This window comes from Lissotriton vulgaris, chromosome 11 (assembly GCF_964263255.1).
Source record: "Lissotriton vulgaris chromosome 11, aLisVul1.2, whole genome shotgun sequence".
Taxonomy (NCBI): Eukaryota; Metazoa; Chordata; class Amphibia; order Caudata; family Salamandridae; genus Lissotriton; species Lissotriton vulgaris.
Window position 1 is genome coordinate 616,626,508 of NC_141699.1, and position 12,206 is coordinate 616,638,713.

The 12,206-nt window shown below is 39.6% G+C and overlaps 1 protein-coding gene across 1 annotated transcript in view; it reads right to left on the reverse strand.

Moving 5' to 3' along the window:
• Nucleotides 1-12,206, reverse strand: part of SLC9A9 (solute carrier family 9 member A9) — a 3,064,289-nt gene that overhangs the window by 2,899,934 nt on the left and 152,149 nt on the right. The gene's annotated exons all lie outside the window — the stretch shown is intronic.

The window sequence follows — 12,206 nt, forward strand, 5'->3', positions numbered from 1 at the left end:
ACATTTAAATAGCCTATGCGGGGTCCAAAACGTTCTGTTCAACAACATGTATTTTGTCTGGCAAAGAATTGGAGATATCTTATTGGACAGGGCAGTTTTATGTATTACATCCCAGTCTATTACTATACCCGTTGAGTTAAATTCCGATTCCCATTTACCTTCCGCCAGTCTGTGGGAGTTTTTGGGCAGAGGGAGGAGTAACTTGTAGACTTTAGACACAAAGTGGCCAGCATGAATCAGATGAGGTAGGCGTGTCAAAAGCCAAGGTGAGTCAGTGGCAAGGTTACGTTTAGAGATGACAGATTTCAATTTCAGGAACTGATAAAAATCTATGGGGGGCAAATTATATGTCTTCTGTAATGTCGAGAAAGGAATGGGTTGTGCACCATCATAGAGGTCCTTAACCATATTAATGCCCTTTTCAGCCCACAGATTCCAGAAGAGGGTTTTGCTGTCCAGCTTGAACATGGGGTTTCTCCAAAGTGACACAAAAGTGGGTTTTTTGATAGTGTAGTTAGTTTTATGGGATTGGTCAAGCCTTAGCAAAGCTCGTCTAGTGTTCAACAGGATGTATTTGGAATGAGGTAAGTGTGCTAAATCCATAGTAAGGAGGGTTGGTAGGGGTGCATGTGCAATGATAGATTTTTCAATGGTTAACCACACTGGGACGTAGGATGGAGAGTCTACCAGCCAGAAAGCTCCCTGTTTACAGGGGAAAGCCGTCTGGTAGTTCCTGAACAAGGGAAGGCCCAGGCCACCTTTCTCTTTTGCTAGTTGCAACTTTTTCAATGATATCCTGGCTTTCTTCCCCCACCACAGAAATTCACCAAATAGCTTATCCACCTTTTTGATAAAGTTGTCCGTAAAAGTCATTGGAAGCATGCTAGCTAAATAATTCACCAGTGGGGTGGACATCATTTTGAGATTTTCTGCCCTGCCCCACCAAGAGAGAAACTTGGGTGACCAGCCGTCTAACAATGTGGAAATCTTTTTTAAGGTTAGTTCCTCATTAATTTTTAAGGTTGATATTAAATCCTTCCCAAAATCAAGACCCAAATATTTAAAGCATTGTGGTTGCCATCACATTTCACCTTTTTTAGTCTCACACTGATTTTCACAAACAGGAGTCATTTAGGTAGGACCAATACCCTTGCACACTTCAGTGCATGAGAGCATGAATCATGAACACAGTAAACATGAATCATCCTATGGTGGAATTTATAAGAGAAAAATATCATCATGTTTTGACGAATAGGACTCGTTACTAAGCGAGTCATTACATCGACTTGCAGTAGATGGCGCGCTAACATTAGAAATGTATAATTTACTATTCCAACTCCAGCCTATGCAACAGTAGGGAAGGTGTTGGAATAGTAAACTATACTGTTCCTTATGTTAGCGTGCCATCTACTGCAAGTCGATGTAATGACTTGCGTAGTAATGGCATTGTGTGGTAACAAGGAAGTCATGTGATGACCGCGTTGTATTGGCATTGCGATGTAATCACCGCGATGTAAAGGTTGTTTCCCCGTTTTGACGGCTGTGGGTGCAATTAATACAGTTTTGGAGATCACAAAAACACAATGTTGCTGTCAGAGAATTAGGGCCTTATTTAGAGTTTGGCGGACAGGATACTACATCAAAAATGTGGCAGATGTGTTCATGATATTCCAAGGGCCATAGACTATAATGCATCTGTAAGATGGCAAAAAGGACATACATTTTTGTAGTGGACTAGCCTGTCCACCAATTTCTAAATTAGGCTCTCAGGGCGGAGCATAAAATACCCTTTAGTTCCTTTCTTGACTAGAGGATGGATGGATGGCCCAGTCTCAAACCACTGATGCGAGTGTAGATATAAGTCGAACAATGATCGTTGTTTTCCGCGATTTAAGATATCCAGGCTGGCTATTGCTTGGCTTCTGGTGCATTAAAAAAACACCCTGAGATAAATACTCAAGAAAGAAAGTCTTGTGAATAATAAAGAACATTCTGAAATAGGTCCCAGCTGGTAGGGAAATCTAGTGTAGCGGGTTGAGCACAAAAGCAATTTGGGACTGTACATATGCCAGTTATGAGACTAGTGGCAGGGAGAAATATTGCAATGGGCCAGAGAAATGTGCATTTGAGACGCAATGGCATGTACCCTAACTCAGTCCTGATCCAATCCAAATTGTACCTTGTAGGGCATTTTGGTGTACAATGGTTCCTTATGGCAGAACACAACTTCTAGTGGTATGCAACAGGTACACAGAGACCACCTCCAGCTAATCCCAGTAGCAGCTGCTAGGTCTACCATGGTAAAGCCCTCCTCGATTGGGGTAAAGGCCCCATCTGAGAAACCATTACCCATAACTGAGTTGTTTGACCAATCATCAAAAGACGCCTTCCACACTGCTCTCTCCACAGCAACAATGGCAGGTGTTCTATCACACTGCGCCCTGGAATAGTCGCTGTTGGATCAAACAGCGAGAGAGTGCAACAATACAAGGGCAAGATAAGGGCTCCTCTATTCCCGCAGAGCATACGGTTACAGGGAGTGGGTACATGCACAATAAAGCAGTTTGCATGCCAGGTGAAGGACACGCTAAGACCAACATCACAGACCTTTCAGCACAGAGAGATGATACCCCAACCAAGAGCTTCTTCTCTGAATCTAATCCTCTCACAGAATAGTGAAGCCACATGAATGCCGCTCACAGAGGAAAGAGAGAAAGCAGTGCGTACACTGCTTCACCTGGAGGAGAGTGAAAAAGAGACGCTAGTGTATCCTGGTTTGAGGTGGAGCATGGGTGAGGAAAGTCAGAGGCACGAGACAATTAGTCAGGAGAACCCTTACATAATGGACACAAAGGAAAGGAAGCAATAGCAAAAACGCTGGGAACATAAGGAGTACTGGAGGCAATAGACGGTGTAATATTATTGATACCCTTGCCTGCAACGCTAAGGACAGTAATAAAACACCAAAACTCACTACTTGGGATGGGGTTGGTCTGCATCATGGTACAACTGCCCAAGATCAGGAATATGAGAGATCTATAATTGAAAAAGAGCACAAGCCTGAAAGACCCGCCATCTCAACCTGGGGTTGCAGCCAAAGAAAACGTGGATAAAGTGCTCTTGTAAAAGACAGCGTTGTATGGTGGACATTACAGATGCTATCACACAGTAAAAACAGCTTGTAACAAAGAAATTGGTGATAGGCCTAAAGAAAAGGATAGCTGGATTGCTAAAGAGGGAGGTTTCAACAAAAAATTGCATTGATTAAGGAAAAAGCAAGGGGAGAAATAAGTAGATGGACAAGGTGGACAAGAGAAACTGCTGCATCCTATAGAATCTATAGAGACTGTAGATATTCGCCCGATAATAACCCCATGCAGACAATCTGCAAGGATAAGTTCAGATTGAAAGGAGAGAAAGGGGTATATTGATTTATGACTCAGACCTTGACTTGAGCTATGACTTGGATTTGGTTCATGAGGCAACTAAACCTTTCAGGTTTTTGGGTGATGAAGGCACCTCACAAAAAATGTGCATGAATCATTGGGGCCATTTTGTGGTCCAGAATCTGATAAATCCAATCCAACTCTTGTCGAAATAGTACAGCTGATTCAAACAACTAGCAAATAATTGATAATCATTATAAATATGCATAAGCATCTCATCTCAAAACCCAACAAGCTATTCAGGGTATCACGATCCCTACTGACTCTATATCCAATAGGAATTCGGATTTTGAGCAGCGAGCTGCAGAGAAAGAGGAAGCCACAGCTCGATAATTAATCTGGGTGATGCCCATGAGAACGTCATTCAAGATGTGTAATTTGAGATGAAAGACGTCGAGAATAGCCAATGTTGTAACAACCTCTGAGTGCATTGTGTTAAAGAAGGGTGAAAAGGCGATGACATGCATATATTTTTGTGGATTGTTTCAGGAAACTTTTCCAGATTTGGCGGACAGGGATGTTGATTTGCAAATACAGAGGGCAATGAAGGTATCCATTTCACAGACGTTAGACTACAGGGTATCAACCAAGATCCATAATGGTATATATAGGAAACCTTTTGTTACGACACTCCATTGTTTCCATGGCTTGTTCAATTTCTCCTACGTCTATAGGAAATATTACATTTTTCATACATTCTGATTTCTGCTATTGAACAGTGTAAAGGCAGCAACAAATAATGCACATGTCTTCCTACAGAACACAGCACTACTGAACATAATCAGCCAAGGCCAGACCTACTTATGCAACCCTGTTGCTGCTGCTTAAGATGTTTAGAAATAAAATAGAGGCAGTGGTTGGGCATCTGGTCTCTGCCTCTCGGATGTACGACATTACAACGCATGCTTTTACATCGCATGCTTTTAAAACGCGGGTTTTACAATGCATACCCTTACAACGCATAGTGCTTTGGGGCACTGGATAGTGAATAGTTTAATTTACTATTCCAACTCCAGTCCCCGTGGATAGTAGGGAAGGTGTTGGACAGTAAATTAAACCTATTCCCTATCATAGAGCGCCCCCCAGCGCAATGCGTTGTAATGGTTTGCGTTGTAAAAGTTGCATCGTAAAGGCACTGCGTTGTAAAAGTTGCGTTGTAAGTGATGTTGCCCCTGCCTCTCTGCCTCTTTTCTCTAAAGATGATAAGATTGATGATATTTAAGATTAAATGTAACAATATGTTTCACTCATTTAGGAACTACATTTCCTTTGCAGCAACCCCCTACTTTTGTACTTTGCATCATCCACCAGTACACAAGGGGACAACATTTTCCAGTAGGGAGAATGACTTAGATTATAAGAGAAGGAGGTGGAGATAATGGGAATGAGTCATGGGATGAGGTTTTGGTTTCTAAAAGGGAAGTAAAGATGGATAATTTCAAGGACATGATTTATCATTGAATCTGCATTAGCTAGAAACCAGTTATCATTAACATTCCAAAACCTGCAACAACTACACGAACTCCCAAACCGGGAACTTTACACCTTTCTGAAAATCAAAACAGCCATAACGAAAGCAAACCTAAGAAAGGAAGAACCGACCATCATCAAATACATGCAAACCTTAAACTCGGCAGGCCACCAAACGGCGAAGATATACAAGCTCCTCAACCCATCCACATCGTCACTGAATAAGAAAACAACGAACACATGGGAACTACTCCTGGGAAGGCAGTTAAACGACAGCGAACGACGCAAACTGTGGCGCTCGGCATCGACAAACAAGATAAGCCCACAACTAGCCCAGACAAAATTCTAGCTCCTCCACAGAGCCTACTGGACACCATCAAGACTCCACAAAATTGGCATTACAGAATCAAGCAACTGCTGGAACTGCGGGAGAGGAGAAGGAACTCTAGAACATCTCATCTTCAACTGCACTAAGGTCAGGAAGTTTTGGATGAAAGTGAACGACTTCCTAAACGAAATATTCAACAAAGACTTAACAATCAGCTTTGTAAGCCTGGCCACAGAACACATGACAGCAGACCTAAACAGCAAAGAGGAAAGAGACCTACTAGACTTAATGCTCACAGCGGCCCTAAAAATAATCCTAACAAACTGGAAAAACACAGCCAAAGCCAACTTTAAAACGTGGATGAACTGGGTCACCTTTCTCAGAGGAGCGGACAACATAACGGGGAAATACTCAAAGGAACACAACTCAAAAGAAGAGATGTGGGAGCTCCTAGATGCACAGCTGACAAGAGCCCAACCAAGGACACACAACTAAGAACCCCCCCTCTCCTTCTTCTTTTTCTTCCTTTCCTCTCTCTCCTCAGGAGTACATAAAAGCGAAGCGTACCACATGTACTGTATATAAAAATGCCAAATGTATGTTCTACTTTTTTCTTTTATATTTTAATAAAAAAGTTTTAAATCTAAAAGAAAAAAAAAAAGAAAGGAATTGTTCAAATGCTCTCCTTTTATAAACGTTGTTTCATGGTGGAGCTTAGATATGCAAAACATAAGTAGTGTCTGAACAGGCAGAGCTGGAACTGACGATTTCCGAATTTTAGAATGTTGACCTTAAGTGTTACTATCTGGAATGTATAAGGTTTGAACAACTTAAAAAAAAGCGGCAAATAATAAAAGAAGAATTAAATCAAGGTGCACATTTTTGATAAAGTAAGGGTCTGATTATGATACAATCAGTCATAAAAAGATGGACTTTCGAAGGGTCATTTTTATTGAACACGTGTTTCAAGGATCAAAAAAGAATGCTTATAATTGAAATCTTTGCAATCAATACTGGTTCTGCTCCTTTGCATGTGGTTTGGTATACTGTCAAGTCCACCATGAGGGCTGCTGCAACGAACTGTGCTTTATATAGGAAAAAAAAGGAATATATGGAGAATCAAATTATTAAAGCTGCAGGGAGGGCATTTGATATTGGCGTCGGGATGGGAGGAATAATATATCTGCAAATGGTTGCAATGCATGTGCGTATCGGCCACACTAAAAGATAGAAAGCTGCTGCAGCATTTCTAATGCAAAAGGCTATAGTAGTGAAGTAGTGTGGCTCACTGGTTAGAGGCGGCAGACCCGAGAGCAGAGAACGGCCCGGGACCAGGGTTCGATTCCCGGCGCGGCAGGTTTCTGGACCAGGGTCAGCGGACTCGATAATTCTCTCGCCTCGGTGCCCACTCTGATCAGCGATCACACTCGGCAACTCTGGGCATTAGCTTGCCTCATCTTCACTACCGGCCCCACCAGACTGCCGGGGATGCCTGGTCTCACCCTGGAAATACCCATTAAGGGACCATCTCTCAGGGAAGCCAGGAAGAGTTTCGCAGTGGTTGAAGCGCCTTGGGACCCTATGGGTAAGTAGTGCGCTATATAAATGCCAATATATTTACATTTACATAGAAAAAGATTAAGGGGAATCCATTGGTAAAATACTTCCTGATAAATTCGAAGAAAGAAATAATTATGCACCTTTAAGCATATTAGAACAAACACAGATTCAGATAGGAATATTGTACAACAGTTCCACCAACAATTCAATCATGATATATAGGGTAGGTTCAAGCGGCTCTGATGAAGAGATGGAACCATTTGATTCACGAATAAGGCTTTCCCAGCTCAATGCAAATGGAAACATAAGCCTAGAGGTGGACATTACACTCAAGGAGGTGATTAGTACTATAGAGTCACTGCCTAATAGAAAGGGAACAGGCGAGGATGCGATACCTATGGAATTCTACCAAACCTACACTATACGATGTCAGCTTCTGCATCCTTACGAATTACTCAGAGTGTCGAGGCAGGGATATCAAAGGCCAGGATCATGGGATTTCATCTATATTGCTGTATATTTAAAGAAAGGCAAGCCAATGGATGACTGTGGATTATACCGGCCTATTTCACTCATTAATATGACGCCCAAATATATACTCAAAAATACTGGTGGTGGGCTTGCACAGATTATAGAGCAGTCAGCTCACAGCAACACAGATTTATATATGAGCTTGATGCAAGCACTCGTATGAAAAATGCTATTGCTCTATTCGATGCTGTTAAGATTTTGACCACACAGGCTAGTATGATACTACTTAATGGAGAAAAGGGCATTCAGTTGCATCTCATGGCACTTTCGGTGGCCATGTATGGATAAATGGTATCATTGTTATGATTATTCGGTATACAGACAAAATATCGACTCCAAAATATCGACTGGACATAATATCGAGTTTTAAATATAGACTGGACAAAATATCGACTGGACATAATATCGACTACAAAAATATTGTTTTTCAGGTAAGTGAAGTAATATCGACTGTATAAAATATAGATAGCAAAAATATCGATTTTTTAATAATATATAATATTTTATAGTGTATTTTTATGTAATAATATGTGTGAAAAGTGTGTATTAATGTTATAAAATATTTTATTAAATAAATTTTGTTTTTATAATATTTGCGTAATGTCATTCTGTAGCGGGTTGTGGGTTTATAGGGGAATAGGGTGGGAAGTAATTTAATAATAATTAATTAATTAATATATGTTTGTTAATATTTTTAATTAATAATTAATTGATAATTAATTAATATTAATTAGTTAATTAATTAATATAATTTTGAACATATTTTGTATTAGTAATTAATTGGTAATTCATTAATTGTAATTAGTTAATTACATTAATTAGAGTAAATTTTTAATATATATAATTTTGTGTTATTTTTAAGTAATTAATTGGGAAAAAATAATATTAATTATTAAAATAATTACAGCTAATGTGCTAATATATTTACTTTATTGTCATTGTTAATTAATAATTAATTGGTAATTAAATAATATTGATACATTTTGGGTAAAGGAGCATTTTTAGGGTTCAGGGTCAGTTTTCAGTTTTAGGGTAAAGGGGTATTTTTGGGGTTCAGGGTCAGTTTTCAGTTTTTGGGTAAAGGGGCATTTTTAGGGTTCAGGGTCAGTTTTCAGTTTTAGGGTAAAGGGGTATTTTTAGGGTTCAGGGTCAGTTTTCAGTTCATGGGTAAAGGGGTATTTTTAGGGTTCAGGGTCAGTTTTCAGTTCATGGGTAAAGGGGTATTTTTAGGGTTCAGGGTCAGTTTTCAGTTCTTGGGTAAAGGGGTATTTTTAGGGTTCAGGGTCAGTTTTCAGTTCATGGGTAAAGGGGTATTTTTAGGGTTCAGGGTCAGTTTTCAGTTCTTGGGTAAAGGGGTATTTTTAGGGTTCAGGGTCAGTTTTCAGTTCATGGGTAAAGGGGTATTTTTAGGGTTCAGGGTCAGTTTTCAGTTCTTGGGTAAAGGGGTATTTTTAGGGTTCAGGGTCAGTTTTCAGTTTTTGGGTAAAGGGGCATTTTTAGGGTTCAGGGTCAGTTTTCAGTTTTTGGGTAAAGGGGTATTTTTAGGGTTAAGGGTCAGTTTTGGGTTTTTGGGTAAAGGGGTATTTTTAGGGTTCAGGGTCAACAAATAAGATTGTAAAAAATTATTTTTATTATTTTCATTTATTATTTAATTATTATAATTTAATTTAAGTATTTTTAAGTATATTTTAGTAATTAAAATTTAATATTAATTTAATTTAACACTGTTTTTAATAAAGTCGATATTTTTTACATCTATATTATTGTTAACGATATTTTGTACTCGATATTTTTGTACTTACCTGTTTGTAGATACAAACTCGATATTTTGACTGTCGATATTTTGTCCACGATATTTTGGCAAGTCGATATTTTGTCCCTCGATATTATTTCAGTGATCCGATTATTCAGCACATTAAGGTGTTATATGGGAAACCTACAGACTAGGTTGATGTAATGGGGCAGATTTCAGTCTATGTCCATTTCTTCAAGGGGTACATGGCAGGGCTGTTCCATTTCTTCATTACTATTCTCAAAGTACTTGGACACACATATACACTCACTGTACACGGAAATCCATTAATACTTAATTTCTCAATCAATGGCATGGACTTAAAATAATCAGCCTACAAGAACAATTCATTGGTTTATTCATTATGTGCCATTGCAGCAATTAGTATAATGGAGGCAGTAGCCCCACAAATTAGACCCCTAATAGGGTACAGAATAAATGCATCCAAAATGAGAATCACTCTGAATTATGAATATAGGAATACAGATCATCCTATTATCTCTACAGCAACCTATTTGGGCATTATTCTGTGTGTAGACGCGGGACGTATTATAACGCTTAATTAAGAAGCTCTTCTTACACATTACATTATTGACAAGCAATGCTAGCATTGACTACCAGTCAGCCTGGTTGGACAATGTAATCTCATTAAATAAATATTCTACCAAGATTTTTATATTCATTACACTCTGTCTCCTAGTTTCTCCAGAGCATTATTTGAACATCTTGACACTCTGTAAACAATAGCTTTAATTGGAGTTATCACAAACCTAGACAAGATATATCAAACTCCCGTTTGATAAAGGTGGATGGCCTTTTCCCGGTTTTAAGTATTACGATTTCTCTGTTGTGTGCAGCGTATTTGAAGTTTTTTAAATATTAAGCAAGACTGCAAGAATCAATTGATGTATCAAATTGAATTAGGAGATGGAAATAGAGGATTTTTGCTCCGAATATCAGACCCCAATTATTTCAAGATGGTTTGCTTTAAGACTTTTAAATTTGCATAGAACACATGGTAGCTTCTTCAGAAAGTGGCACATGTGTTTTAAGTATTGGCAGATCCAGGACTATTTTATGGAAATCCCCCTCTAGATACATGTTTAGAACAGATACATTTGTTGGAATTGCTTATCTACAGTCACGCTAAAGGGATGGCATTGAGACCACTGCAAATAAATGACATGAGAAATTTGGGTTCAAGATCTCCACAGATGAGATGTTGCAGGCATATTCATTACTCCATGCAACCTTTAAAAATACCAATTTAAAATTCCAGCAGTCCAAGGTCATTAATCACTTATGTTATACACAAAGTAGACTATTCAAGTGGGAAAAGGTCAGATTCACACTGTCCATAATCTGGAATACCTAATGCTGACGCTCTACAAATGTTTGCGATCTGTCAGAAACTCAATGATTTTTGGTCTAATACAATTGAGAAGCTATATCATATTGTCAAATCTGATATTATGTTTACTGCACAAAGTATAATGCTGGTTACAGATACAAACATGGCAAGTTTCTTAGAGAAACAATATATGTTTCAATAGCTCGACTGTACATAGTCAAAGAATGGATCAATTCTTCTACCTCTCATGTTAACCAAAGGTGGTATTTGTTACGTCATTATTAAGAACCAGAGGAGACTACTGTAAGTAGAAAACAGTCCTTAAGCACAACAGGTTTCAAAAGGATATGGGCAGCACACACATTTGATAGAAGTGAGAGTGTTGGTTTAGGATCTATTGTTAAAATAATGTTACTGCAGGATGCACTTTGTGAGTATAGGTGAGTATTTATGAATTGTGAGCAATCATGCATTATTTGTTTTATATTTTTAAATGAAACTGATTAATTATAACACTCTTTGTATCCTGGTATTGAAAGTCTTGATCTATCATGGCAATCCCCTTGATTTCTTCCAATAAAAAAAAAGTATGAAACTGATGCAAGTTGTAGGGGCTGAAAACGATAATTCATTTGAATGATATGATTTCTATGGCCAAGAAACGGGACGTGCGATCTTATCAAGTATGGTTGTATATGGATCTTTTGGTGAGTTTAGGATTTGTGATCAACTGATTGGTGGATGTCTAACCTCATATTCAAAAGGAATAGCGTGTTTCTGGGATTCATAGTAGATTATGTTTAGGCAACTTTCTAACTGTTGTCCACCAAGGTGAAAAACATCAAGATTTCTGTCCCAGTGAGTGCAGCTTTTTGCTTCATGTTTACATGAGCACCAGTGAACATTACACAACAACAGATTCATTTTAGTGGGGGAACCGGGAGATTAAGGGCCCTATTATGATGTTGATTGGAAAGCCTCCCACCTGTGGTGGAAGGCTTTCCGACCGACAACTACGGTTTCTCTTTCGACCGCTGTATTACAATGATGGTGGCCAGAAGTGAAACCGGCCGGTCTTTCAGGCTGGCTTCGGAAGGGGTAAAAGGCTCGGTCATTCGGAACCGGAACATAATCCCTTAAGGACGGCGTTTCTGCCATCGGGAAACAATGTTGGTTTCCAAACAGGCTTGCCATGTCAGGCTTTCCGGCATGGAAAGCCTGTTGGAAAGCGACTTTAGGGGCACCTAGCATGGCTCCTCTTCTCCCTGCGGCCTCCAGTTCCCATATAGAAACTCCCAGCTTGAGCTGCACAGAGTATACAGCCGCAGCACAAGCTCCCATAGAGAAATGGGAGTATGTAACCGCACCATGTGTGGTCGCATTGTAATAAAGGTGTCTGGTTTCCTGACCGAAGATCAGTCGGTCCCGAGACCACAACAGTGTCGGCTGACTCAGTCCGCCCGACATCACAATGAGGCCCTAAGTGATTTGCCCAGAATCACAGGATGTTAAGTCGACACCGAGGCTCGAACCTGGTTCCCAAATTCCAAAGTCGGCGGGTCTGGCCATTACGCCACACAGGTCAAGTAATCTCTATGTGATTGGAGGCCTAGAGAGACAGTCATCTTTAGAATGGTGCCAGTTATCATGATCAAGAAGGATGTCGGCACATTGGACTAGGGACCGTGATGTGAATATGGTCAGAGGAAAACTTCAACTTCACACTGT